This window comes from Polyodon spathula, chromosome 11 (assembly GCF_017654505.1).
Source record: "Polyodon spathula isolate WHYD16114869_AA chromosome 11, ASM1765450v1, whole genome shotgun sequence".
Lineage (NCBI taxonomy): Eukaryota > Metazoa > Chordata > Actinopteri > Acipenseriformes > Polyodontidae > Polyodon > Polyodon spathula.
In genome coordinates this window covers 5,714,702-5,728,782 of record NC_054544.1, presented here as the reverse complement: position 1 = coordinate 5,728,782, position 14,081 = coordinate 5,714,702, and the positions used below count along the sequence as shown (strand labels likewise).

Below are 14,081 nucleotides of genomic sequence, written 5' to 3'. Positions count from 1 at the left end.
GTACTATTTTGAGCTATATTTTGAAGTGCATGGCTTGCTGTAGGCAATGTTTCAGAGAGTAATGAATCATTAAAGAATAGACAAGAAGCTGATATTATTAGAGAGTAAAAATAATAATTTAACCCAGAAACTTTTTTTATTGATTATTTTTTTTATTATTTTATTCCTGCACTGAATGCTGTTGTGTCGCTGAAATGCTGTGCAACTCTGCTTGAAATACAGTGAAAAGCATCTGTATCTGATATAAATCAATTCTACGTTCCTTTTCACTTTCTCCTGAGAGACACATCTTTTGATCGCTGTGACCCTACACGCAATGGTAGGACTGTGTGATTCATTATAATTACTGTCAGCCAGTGGCAGTGCCCACTTCTAATTATGAGCCAGCTGTATAAGAGCAGTGATGAATCTTCAATAAGGTTCCATGACTTCCAGTCCATTCAATAGTAACCACAAACTCTTCTTACAGACAGGACCCCCAACCCAGGCATTAAAACAAAGCCACTGAGACAGTGTGACACGTCTCTATGTCCTGGATTAAAATAGCAGCCTAATTAACACAGTTCAGAATTTAAATTACTCCACCCAGAATTGAAACACGAGCACTCTGAATGGAGGAAAACCCCTGCAAGCTCACAGTAAAGGCGAAGATAAAATAAAGACATTGTGTTTGATTGTTTACTTGTTTTACTAAAAGTGCCCATTCATTATGATACATACAACTTAGCCTGTCAGCAAAAATAATCACCAGGTTCTCTCAAACACAGACATCCATATAATCACAGCTCATCTCACCGCTTCTTTCACCAGCTGTTGGGGAAACAATAGTCCCCTATGACTTTGTGGGGGACAAAAATCCAGCATTTATCACAAGCGGTAACATCTTTATCTTGATTACAGGAGGTCTTGCAAACAGGGTCCAGATGCTGAGACTGGGTGGGAATGGACCTGAGGCTGTGCACATCGATTAATTATGCCTAGAAGCATTCAAAATAAACTTCTAATGGCATATATGCAGACGGTTCTCTCTCTCTCTCTCTCTCTCTCTCTCTCTCTCTCTCTCTCTCTCTCTCTCTCTCTCTCTCTCTCTCTCTCTCTCTCTCTCTCCATAAAGGAGAGTTGAGAGAGCGAGAGAGAGAGAGAGAGAGTTTGAGTTTGCAAGAAGAGGCAGCCACATGCTCATTGAACATTTTGACACATTAGATGATTAACTGGGAAACATCAGCCTAGAGCCCCGAGCTTCTCTAAAGATTTAAGAAGATAGGGAAGGGGGGAGGGACATGGCAGTTGTTTGTCAAACACACGTCCCAGGAGGTACTGCCCCAAGAGCTAGCAACAGCAGGGCCACTTACTACACAGAATCAAGTAGTGGCCAGACCACGGGCAAGGATTAGTGTCGAGATGACAGATAGCCTGTTGGTGGTTATTGTTCAGAAAACCGCAAAGGCTAGAACTGGACACTTGAATCTTTAAGTCTTTTGGAAGATAAGAATTAGGAAAAGGCCAATAGTATGTTAATAGTCTCCTTAACAAAAACATTGTATTAATTAAACTCTTTAGGGAAAGACAGAACAGTGCAAAATAATCCTTAGCCAATGACTGGGAAACTTTGAGTGCTCATAAATGAGACACTAAGCACCTTAAAACCTGGCCTTTATTGATGTAATTGTCTTACATAATAATTTCAAATAAAGAAATAACATCTTGTATGTTAGTTTGGGATAACTATATTCCAAAAATACTAGTTCCAGTTCACAACTTCCTTGGTGTTTCTGGTGTTGAGTGAGAAGTCACATTGACCCACTTCCAGATTTAAACATGCTGTGCCCAAATCTCAAATACAGTTGCTCTCCAAGCAATATTCCAAGTGGTGTAGTTGGCAGGGCTGTAATTATTCTGTAATTCACCTCACCTCTGCATCACACAGGGTGCACCACTGGCACTGATGCCCTTCTAACCAACCTCTGTTTGGAGCTGCTGTACTGTTCACCCTCCATCTGTCTAGGTAACCAATTAACTTCCTCTTATTTTCACATGGAAAGTCACAATGGGCAGAACTACTGTACTGTAACCATATGCCCCTGACTGCAACTCACCCATCGATCTGTAATACATTATCTAAAAGGGATAAGTGCTTCACGTAATGTTTTTCAAAAGCATACAGTATACACAACACCATTTAAAAAGATCAACAACATATAGCTTCCCACTGCAAGAAGGGTGATTAATTCAGCTTGCATTTGTTTGTTTCTTGTTTCCAATGGACCCTTAATGAGAAATCAGTTGAAAATAATTGAAAATGAGATCTAATTCCATTTTGACAACAAAGTGTTAAACATTGCTTGTAAATCCAAATGCCCGGTATACAGATATATGCAGATTACTTGTGCCAGAGGTGTAGCTGGAAGTAATTATTAAATAATAAACGGTCATTTTCAGAGACAGAATGTAACATCTCCACAGTACAATCCATTCCCAGGGCTGTTCACTTCTGGCTCACTAAACTCTTCTTTTGGCATTTTTTTTTTTTCAGACTTGAATTCTGCACAGCAGCTACCATGAGAAAGCTGCGCTCAACAAATATATTAAGGAAATCAGAATAAATCAAGATTGACACGTCATCTTTCTCCTGCTGTTTGCACTGAGCTGAAATAAATGGCTCTGCAATTAATGGCAAACCTAGAGATTTGCCAAGAGAAAAAAAAAAAAACACTGTAAATACAGTGCTGGCCAGCTGCCACCTTCTCAATCTTTTTTTTTTTTTTTTTATGTATTTTACGGTACCACATTCCTCAGTAACACACATCAGCACATTTTAATGGTTAATACATCTTATAAATCAATACAGGAGCTAAGAATGGTAAGATTGTTAAATGTTCACAAAAGTATTTCCTCCATATACTTTCAGAAAACATTACTCTCAGTCTTTCTTACTGTCAGGGTCAAGTCTTCCTGTAATTGTACAATATTTGTCTACAATACTTGCCTGCTGGAAATGACTGCAGAAACATGACTCATTTAATAGGGATCACAAGTTCATTACTGAAATATAAACTTCACGACTAACCTGAACTAACGATGGCAGTTGAAACTGCAACTACAAGCTGGAAGTTCCTGGTTTAAAGCGTACACATCCAATCGTCTTGCCACTGACCAAAACACCTTGATTTCTATAGTGCTTAATGATACTCCATTGAGTAGTCCTTTACTACAGCACCAAGCACCACATTTTCCTTAAAATTGTTATCAGAACAAACTCAAACAGGCTTGACTGCGTGCGCCTCAATAATGGACAGTGCAAATATGGAATACGCACTTACTGTAGTAGGCTTTACTCTATGACAGTAGCTACCCAAACACACCAAGTTGTGGACCTAGACCAAAGAAACAAGCGCTCCAGCAGGGGTTCCCATATAAACATAAAAACTGTGCTCTATACAGGACAGATATACTGTTTATCAACTCATAAAACACACTGAAATACTACTGCAATGCATTGTTTAGGGTTGTATTCCATTTAATCAAACAGAGACACTCTTTATGTAAACTGAAGAGAGAGAGCAGTTGGGAGAGGGTGCAGTCTTGTCTATCTTACACCTCCCCCTCACACAAGTAAAGTACTTTGTCTGACATTAGCTTCCATATTGGTTCAGTTGAATTCATCGTAGTCAACAATAGGCTTTCTGGCATTGACAGAACCAGCTTCTGATCTGCACTGTAAGAGCTGTCATTTAATGCTGTTAAGTGGATCATTATACACACAACCAAACAGAACAAGCAAAAACTGACAATTATTTTATTTAAAAGAAATGTAGTCATCTTGCAGATAAGTTTCAAATCACTGCAAGTGGATGGATACACACATCTGGCATACTTAAATTGAATCACCATTCCTAATAACAGATAGAAACAGTTGACATTATCTGCCTTGAGAGATAGTTCAAGTAGATTATTACAGTTTCATCACACGCATAAGATGTTCTTCCTTACATTGTATGCCTTTGGGTATAGTACATAATTTCCAGCTTTAGAGTTAATGTCAAGCTCTTAATAGCGTTTTTGAGCAAAACAAAATACCAAATACCTTTCCAAAGAGCCTTTCACAACAAGCTTATCAGGAATCTTTGGAAAGTCAACACTATTATGAAGCCCTGATAAACTATCATACTCAGGATTGCTTGATTTTTAAAAGCAGTCTGGCCACAAATGCGGAAAGCATGGGTGCAAAATGATCCAAAACTATAGTAAGCTAAAATGTATTTGTAAATAAACAAAATTTGTAGGATCTACAACAGCTATGTCAACCAGATGTGGTATTGCATTTGTTATCTGCAGATCATGCTAAAAAAAAAAAAAACTATACAGCTTTGTTTTCTTTGTGTAACATATTGAATAAGAGCAACAAAAACACATATATCCTTATCCTTATTTTAAATCACAAAACAGTTGCATACTGTACATGTCAGTACAGAAGGTTACTTTTTACATTACACCTGACCAACAATAAATTACATTTAATATAAAAAACAAAAAAAACTGAAAGTTTTGAAAGCCAGTGTGGGAAGCAAGTAGGTATAAAGGAAAGATACTGCAGCAGCATTTATATATATTTTTTCTGTTCAGGACAGTAGCTATGGAAACTATCTTCTGGGGCCAATTGGCTATTTTCCAAGTATAGCACATAAAATTAAACTGCTACTTTCACTCAGGGCTTTGTGTGCTGCTGTCTTGAACACCAGTCTGGGAACCTGTATTTTCCAGGAATACTGTTGTATCACTATTGTTCTCATCTGAGACAGCTCTATTAGAAGAATTATCATATCTTAGGAAGAGAAGTATTACAGCTTCCTTGGTGTTAGCTAGCCACATAAATATGCAGTTGCATCCTTCTCACAGGTCAATGCAGCAGCCTTGCGAAGAACAGCCACTCCTGGGAACCAGCACCATATACTCATTTTAACAATGCAAGGCTGATATAGCCTACTTTCTTCATTGCTCTCTGATGATGTTCTGTTTTTTTCTACTTATTATTGATCTAAATAGGACACAAACCCCATGTGGGCTAATGAAATGTGGATCGCAGACTAGTAGAATTTTTCAATGCCCACGCTGGAGTACAATGCCAGTTCGTATCGATAAAATAAAATAAAAACGCACATTGACATATGTCAAAATACTTACTGATGCTCACTGCAGTGCTTCTGTATATGATTGAAGTACTATAACTTCTGTAAACGCCTGGGTTATCATTTCTTAAACAAGGGATTATGGTTTTTAAAATAGGATTAAAAAAAAAAAAAAAAAAAGCAAGATCCTAATTCCAATCAGTCATGGTTCCCTGTTTGCAGATCAAGCTATAAAACGACAGCTTCAGATGACACATACTGTCTATCTCTCATCTGTTAAATTACGTAAATAGATAAAATCCTTCAGAACAAGCTTACAGTATACAAATTCTGTAGTATGTAAGGCGCGCACAAAGCTATTGCCTTCAGAAACCCGAGTCACGTTTTTTTATTTTATTTTCCCGGGTTTACCAACTCCGGCTCATGTGCAGTGGTTTGAGTTGCATGTTTTAAAAGGCACTCTGTGCATTGTCTTGTATTGTATGAATCATGAGCCACTGTGCACGCAAACCGTGAAATGAAAAGGCTGAAAACCAAAGAGATGCATGTCTCTTAAAGCTCGGGATCATCTGAAACAGGTGGATCACATTGACATCCATCACCTCTGACATGTATTAAAGAGGCAGTACAGCAGCACCTCAAAGTCTTATTGTAATTGTTATAGCTATTTAAAGCCATCTGAAAGAAGTGCATTCTTGTCTAGCAATCTCAAGTAATAAACTTTCTCAGGACAAAACACCTCCAGAAACGTTTTTTGTAAGATAACCAAGTCTGAATGCAAAGCTCAGAAGCAACTTTTGAAACTTGGCAGATAGCAAACTAATTTAAGATTGTCAACTTCCAAGACAATCAGGACCTTTCATTCAGGCTCACTGTGTATGTTATCTTACGTCACTCTATCTGACAGTATCTCAATTTACCCAGACAATTTAAATAACTGTACAATATTGGTGATAGATCATGCAAAATACAAAGACGGTCAATATATATAAATATATATATATATATATTATATATATATATATGTATATATAATATATATATATAAATATATTCATTTGCTGTTCAGTTTTAGCTGTTGTTCTTCACAAGTCTGTTCTAATTATTTTGTTTAATCTGTATTGTACAAGTCTGTTCTAATTATTTTGTTTAATCTGTATTGTACGCATTTGCATGATATGTCTCTTCAGTGAACCCACTTAAAGAAAGAGATTCATCTCAAGAGAGCTTTCTTTAATATATTTTGAAAGAAATAAGTACAGTAACTGCAATCTGGAGTTAACAAGCCATTAAGGGAAGAACTGAATTCCATCCTCATGACCCCCCCCTAACCACAGACTTTCCATATACTGTGCATGTTTATATCATTACAGACATTCACAGTGCTCAATAGTAAATACCAGTCTTTATATGAATATCGTGGACCAACATTCAACCAGGCTGCAGTATCTATTAGTATCTCAAAGCAGAACTCCTACAGGAGAGCCCCTTACCAGTACAACACTTTTACTGTAAGCCATTTTATTGAGGGTGAAAGTTAAAGACCAGTTTGTGGTTAATGAGCCACCTAGCCATTTGAATAAATTTTATATTATTATTATTATTATTATTATTATTATTATTATTATTATTATTATTATTATTATTATTTTTGCATAAAATGGTATTTTGAAAGTACTGAAAGATTTCATTCATTTGGAATTGTAGAAACCTAGAACGAGAAAGTGGTGGAATGTTCCATGTATACACAGAGTTCCTCTTTTACACAGAATGCTGTTTTTGCAAAACTTCACTAGCTTACACATGTGTTTGAAGGCTTTGGGGTTTAATAATATTTGATCTTTGAACATACCAATTTACATAACTAAATATTAGCCTTACCGAAACCTACTATAGATGTCTTTTGAACCACCCATGATTTTATTCCTTAATTGCACGTGTCTTTTAACTGTTTCCACATGTTTAACATCATGTGTAATCTGCTCTGTCAAAATACACTGAAAGAGCAAAAAGAATAAGGTAACATTTTAGACTTGAAAGAACCCTTTAGTTCTTGGTGAAAAGGCAGATCTGGCAGGGAAAAGGATCTAGTTCCAGCACAATCTTTTTTTTTTAAATATCATGTTTATTTTGAAAGCAGACATAACAAACAGTATTTACTGTTTTGTTGTTTTAAAGCAAGGTGTGAAAGATGGAGAACAAAAGATTAAAGCAATTTAATTTAACCCAAAGGAATTTGCACTCATGCCAGTCCATGTATGGTCGCTTTACAGACTGTGTGTATAATTCAAATGAATATATCCCACATTTTATACCTTTTGATTGAGTGTTTTGAAGTTATGTATGAATTCCTTTTGAGGACCTACTGTGACTATTGCAAAAGGCCTAAGCATCCTGCACATCTCCTACAGGAGAGCCCCTTACCAGTACAACACTTTTACTGTAAGCCATTTTATTGAGGGTGAAAGTTAAAGACCAGTTTGTGGTTAATGAGCCACCTAGCCATTTGAATAAATTTTATTATTATTCTTATTAATTATTATTATTATTATTATTATTATTATTATTATTATTTTTTTGCTCATAGAATGGTATTTTGAAAGTACTGAAAGATTTCATTCATTTGGAATTGTAGAAACCTAGAACGAGAAAGTGGTGGAATGTTCCATGTATACACAGAGTTCCTCTTTTACACAGAATGCTGTTTTTGCAAAACTTCACTAGCTTACACATGTGTTTGAAGGCTTTGGGGTTTAATAATATTTGATCTTTGAACATACCAATTTACATAACTAAATATTAGCCTTACCGAAACCTACTATAGATGTCTTTTGAACCACCCATGATTTTATTCCTTAATTGATTTTTTAACTGTTTCCACATGTTTACATCATGTGTAATCTGCTCTGTCAAAATACACTGAAAGAGCAAAAAGAATAAGGTAACATTTTAGACTTGAAAGAACCCTTTAGTTCTTGGTGAAAAGGCAGATCTGGCAGGGAAAAGGATCTAGTTCCAGCACAATCTTTTTTTTTTAAATATCATGTTTATTTTGAAAGCATAACAAACAGTTTTACTGTTTTGTTGTTTTAAAGCAAGGTGCGAAAGATGGAGAACAAAAGATTAAAGCAATTTAGCTTAACCCAAAGGAATTTGCAGCAAACATACATGGTCGCTTTACAGACTGTGTGTATTAAATGAATATATCCCACATTTAATACCTGTTTGATTGAGCATTTATGAATTCCTTTTGATTTGTGACTATTGCAAAAGGCCTAAGCATCCTGCACATCATGTTTAGTCTACACTTTAAAAGAATGTGTCAGGAAATTGTATACTTCCGCGGGTATATTTTTTTTTTCTAAAAAAAAAAAAAATACTTTTTTTCCATGTAAAGTACGGTTTGAAAGTATTACTGCCAACTGATTCATTTACTTAGGAAAAGTTTTTCTTAATCCGAAAATTTATCTACTCGATATACCTAACGACTTTATCATTTTATGAATGACTCTTTGGTCACACCCCGAGTTTTATGTTGGTGTGTTTAACCGTTCGTCAATTCTGTTTTGTTTTGTTTTGAAAAATAATTTCTACATTCAAAGTGGAAAGTTTGATAAGTTTAGATTACCGTTGTTCTGTATAGACCACTTATGTGTCTTGTACCTATTGGATGAGACATTACATAACTATGTTATACCTTTATGGGTGTAACCATACTAGTATGGAAATGTCATAACATAGGGTACCTATTGAACAATTATGGCTACATTTGGAAGTAATAAGGACGACACATTAACACACTGCTTGATAGTCCCCAATGGTATGTTCTTGTAATAATTTTAAGTACCTGTGTTCTTGTAGGGGTTAACTAGTGTGTCATCTATCAGGGTACGTTACTCGATCTACATTCATGACCATAAATTGTTCAAGAATGTTACATGTGATGTATGAAATTAGATGAAGAGCCAAAACTTTCTTAAATTCTTCACTTATCGGTTGTTCATCGATACTCCAATCTACTTATCGTGTCATGACCATACAAGGACACAGATGGTGGTATAAAACTAAAAGTATCTAACAGTTCAGTCCACATATGTTGTAACGTTTTTGGGTGTCATAATCCCACGACGTGTTTCCACCATTGTCATATTTCAGGTTGTTACAATTGTTGGCCTTTGAGTTACAGTTTTGGCTACAGATAGTATACTGGTAAGTTGTTTCTGTATACAAGACCTACGTAATGGTCTTTCAACGTAACCATACCACAAAGACAAATAAGTGTGGGAGCATTACCACGTTGCATGGTAACGTTGTACAGAAAATACCATTGCAAAAAGAGATTTTTCAAGGCCCATTCGAGACTTTCTTTCGTTACGTCACAAGCTCGAAAGGAAAGTCCGGAGTAGGGTAGACTGGGCAGTAACTAAGTCTACTCGACCCGACATGTCAAAAGACAATGGTTAATCGAACAGTTTCTGTTCTTATTATAATCAACTTAACAATGAAAAATTTGTTAGGTGAATTGAATATATTAATTCCCAACTTATTGCAATAAAAGTTTTTGTAGAAGTAAATGTCATAAAACTACATTTATAGAGAGATTGCGACCTACATATTACAAAATTTGATGTTTAATGTTTACGATGAGGTGACATTTGAAGTCTTCTGCACACATTACAAAGGCTGATGCCACTAAGTAATGAGATAGTAGGACTCGGTCCAAAATAACGTTTTTGTTATAATAGGTCGGTATAAAAACGACTTTTGTTTTTTTAGTTTTTTATAAGACTTGTATCTCTGTCCAGGACATATCGTTGCCGGAACCTCAAAAAAAAACTCAAACAGAGCACAATATAGAGCACTTGGAATATCGTTCTGAGACAGTTACATGTGGGAAATTTGTGAAGGGGAATATTTTCTGTACGGTACACACTTTACCTGTCCCTTATAAAAGGTTTGCCATTTTACGAGAATTAGCAATTTCGAACCTTAAAACTAGCAATATCACAAAGCTCGACTTTATCCGATGTTCGGAGCTGAAGTCGACTACGGCAACAAGCCTATACAATGGACCGTTCAGACTAACTCAGAAATGACCGGAGAATTAATTTTCCAATGAACTGTTATATTAACACTTTTAGTTATTGCCCATTTTTGTGGAAATTAATACGGGTAAAACTATCTGATTTGCTGTACTCTTTACATAGGATTTGAAAATATTTACACATAGCGATCCAAAAGCTTATAGCAAACATACAGTGGAAAGGGTTAAAGAAAAAAGTTTAACATTGTTTTGGGAGCATTTAGAGGTTGATTTGCAGGGCACTGCTATGAAGAGTTTAAACACATAGATATTGCTACAAAGAAGCTTCTACGATTTGTTGACAAATATTTCGGGTCTTCGTGTCTCCATAGATGTTATGTGTTTTATAGTTATGGACAAGGAGATTAAATGGTTTAAATGTTTGTCGATATAAGCCTGTTTTTTGGGGGGGGCAGTGGTAAAAAAAAATAAATAAATAAGTGGTGATTAGCCCAACTAGAATCTCTAGGTGCAACCTGCCAACATATAGAATTTTGCAGAGCAAAATTCCTTTCTCTCCTCTAAATTGTCTGGGATTTAACCATTTAGACTATCAACATAAGTTTTAAATACAGCCCTGTGTCATCAAGTGGCATTGAAACTGGGCAAGAGCTGGGAGAGAGAGACACTTGATAATGAAGTCGTTATAGGTGTTGAGAAAGCATTCTACCATTACTTGTTCATTAAATCTCTTTAATGACCAATGCACCCCAGGGGGAATTAAGCATGCCCCCAAACAGCAGAGTACTGAAAGGAGCTGCTCAAATTAATGACTTACCTATTCTACTTCATAAGAATTCCTAGGAAATTGATACAATAGTTTGAAATGCTTTATCACCTGGCCACATCCATACCAGGCTTGTGACTTTCTGACATTCCTGAGTAATTTAATTTGACCTCCTAGACTAATTCACTGGGAAGCATGGAGCTGAAAAAATGCAATAATGGCCAATACATGCAGATCTCCAAACAGGGTGCAATAGTCTGTAAACTACAACCAGGCTAGCATACTCAAAAGCAAGGAGTTCTCAAGATGCCTCGTGGTATTAACCAGTGGAAAAGGTCTCAAGACAGTTCTGCAGTTCTTTCTGATAGTGGGCTGGATGCATGTTTATCCACTACCTGATTCTTAGTGTCTGCTCTATGCTGGCTGATTAAGCTTCTGCTGTGTATGGATTTGTATCTTTTTAAGCATTACTTTTTGACATCAGAATATTTACTTTAATTTCATGCATATCCTTTCATGCATATCAAATTGTTTCACAGACATTCAAACCTCAGGTGTGTTTGAAGCAAGCCACAGCAAAAGAAAAAAGAAAAAAACATGAAGTCCTTTGTTTTTAAGCTGCCCCATTCAAGTTCTTATTTGCAATCTGAGGCTTTTTTTTTTTTAAGATTTTGCTATACAAAATCCTAATTTGCTACTTTTGGCTTTACCTATCTCTATATATTAGAGATATATTTATAACTGCATGGATACATTTGGGGATTGAGTGCAGTAGAGTGCAGCTTTTAGATTAAAAGCATTTAGCTTTCCAAAAGGCACAGCCCTAAATAGTTTTCTTTTTCCAAAAACAACAGATGGGGGATTCAGATTTTAAAGGTAGTGGGGCTAACGCATTAAGGGTTATTATCCTCGTGGTGTGTCACACAAAGCTCCAAATACAATACATTCCACTGCATTTGAGGCTTTAATAAATCACTGGCGCTCATTACTCTCACAAAGCAAAGAGGGAACGTTTGCTTCACTAAATACACACCACATCGATGATGCTCTTAACCCAACAGTCCCACTCTCAAATGGTTTGTGAGGCATAAGGGTTGTAATAAACAACGATAGAGAGCAGTGATGGAGTTTCAGTTAGGGAATGGTTTATTACCAACCACTTCACTGACAAGCAGCTCCTGAAACCCTATGCTAGAAATTAGCATTAACGTAAGAGTAACTTGCAATCAGACATTCGCGTTTCTCCTAACCCTTATCCATTGGTTAGATATTCCTCCACTGGCCAGGGGTGCAAGGCACTTGAATGGCTCTGTTTATCTGCCACAATACCTGCATGCATAATGAAAGGCACAAATTAGACCCCAGTCACTTGCATCAACAGAGAGGATTCAAAGCATGACAGATCACATTGGATATTGCAAGGGGATTAACCCACAAGATAAAATTGTAATCAGACTGGCATAAATATCTGTGTACACAAAGCTGCACAAAAATATCCTTTGGTTTTGCTAAAAACTATATGTGTCAGATTTTTGTGCCATCAATCAGAATTAAGCTGCTTACAGCCATGCTGCAATTCAGCCCATGCAGTTGCTAACAGCAACAGGGCACACAATTGTTTTCCCACCACTACACAGCTAAATAGTGAGGCTTTTTAAAGCTTGTATTCCCATACACATTTGAGCATCTCAAATAAAACCGACTATTTAAAATGACTGTAGACCTGAAGTTCACCAACAGCGTTCATGAATGTATGAAAGGCTTTCTAGCAATATATAGTAACAAGTGTATTCTCTGCTCCCATGTGCCCATATGAGAAATGGCATGCTTTCAGTTTTATGGCATTACATGAGCATGTAGTTCCAGTCTTTGCCTTTATCACACTATATTTAGAATCCAAAAATCACCAACATCGATTTGCAAGCAGTCTACAAGGTGCAAAACAAGCAGTTTAAAACACAACCTCTTAGCTTTAATGAGAAACATACTGCAGACAAATAAAACACTGTAAATATATGCATGCACACACAGGGTACAGTATGGGCACAAATACATTCTCATCCTTGTATGCATGCAATGAAAAAATGCACAAAATTCCAGCAGTCCAGCAGCTTACCCCAATTGTGGTTGTACATCCTGATGGATGAAATTCTTCAAATAACAGGCATAGTAATCCTACAAGCAGTCACAACAGCAGCCACAAACAAGAGATTCTTGAGTTGATAAACTTTCCATCCACGCTGCAGCTGAAAGCTCCACTGGCTGCAAAACACCAGTCTCTCTCTCTCTCTCTCTCTCTCTCTCTCTCTCTCTCTCTCTCTCTCTCTCTCTCTCTCTCTCTCTCTCTCTTGTTGTGCTTCACTGGCTTTCCCAGGCTGTGGGACGTTTAACATGTGTTTGAGATGGGGCGCTGTCTTTGAAGGTGGCACTTTCCTCGGTGAGGGGAGCTTAGAGCAGATCAAGAGCGTACTGCTGATGCTCTGTGTGCGATCCTACGACTGGGCCTATTAATTCCCAGCTCTAAGAAAACTGCCTGGGATCGGCTGTCCAATCCAGCCCATCTGCTGCAATCATAATCAGTCTCAACTGAATGCCTCTGACAAATCTGTGCCTGCAGCAGGGGTTAGGGAAGCCAGCATTCTGAGGGGGAAGGGTATGTTTCTATTGTCTCTTATGAATAGGGCTCCGGTGAAAAGGGGAGGCACTTGGGGAAGTGCAATTAAAAGGCTTGTGGATACACTGCCTAAGTTAAAGAGGAGGCCCCCTCTCACCCAATCACACTCTCTTGCTAAACATTCTCTGCTGCTAATGAATTAAACAAACAATTACACTAATCAGATTAGCAATTTGTAACGGGGAAGTGGAGTGAAGGTAAACCTGTATCTCATAGGTGATTTTCAATAAACACACATCAAATAATAAATATAACTTGTAAAAACACCACATTTGAAAACAACAGTTCTGATTTTGAGTTAAAGAAAAAAAAAAGTATAAAAAAGATCTCATTTTGAATAATCCCATTATTTAATCTACAAGTAGCCATATGTTTGTACAAGCCATTCAGAGGTTAGTTCACTTGAAGTTGTGATTTGCTTCCTAATATCCAAAGAGCACGATATAGTGTATACTGCTTACCATATGGATA

At 36.8% G+C, this 14,081-nt stretch overlaps 1 protein-coding gene across 2 annotated transcripts in view; it reads right to left on the bottom strand.

Moving 5' to 3' along the window:
• LOC121323048 (nck-associated protein 5-like) overlaps positions 1 to 13,215 on the bottom strand; it is a 129,309-nt gene extending 116,094 nt beyond the window's left edge. For both annotated transcript variants that reach the window (XM_041263770.1, XM_041263771.1), the window contains exon 1: positions 13,053 to 13,215. The gene's annotated coding sequence lies outside the window, so the exon portion shown is untranslated. The remainder of the gene's footprint in view (positions 1 to 13,052) is intronic.
• Positions 13,216 to 14,081: the final 866 nt, after the last annotated feature.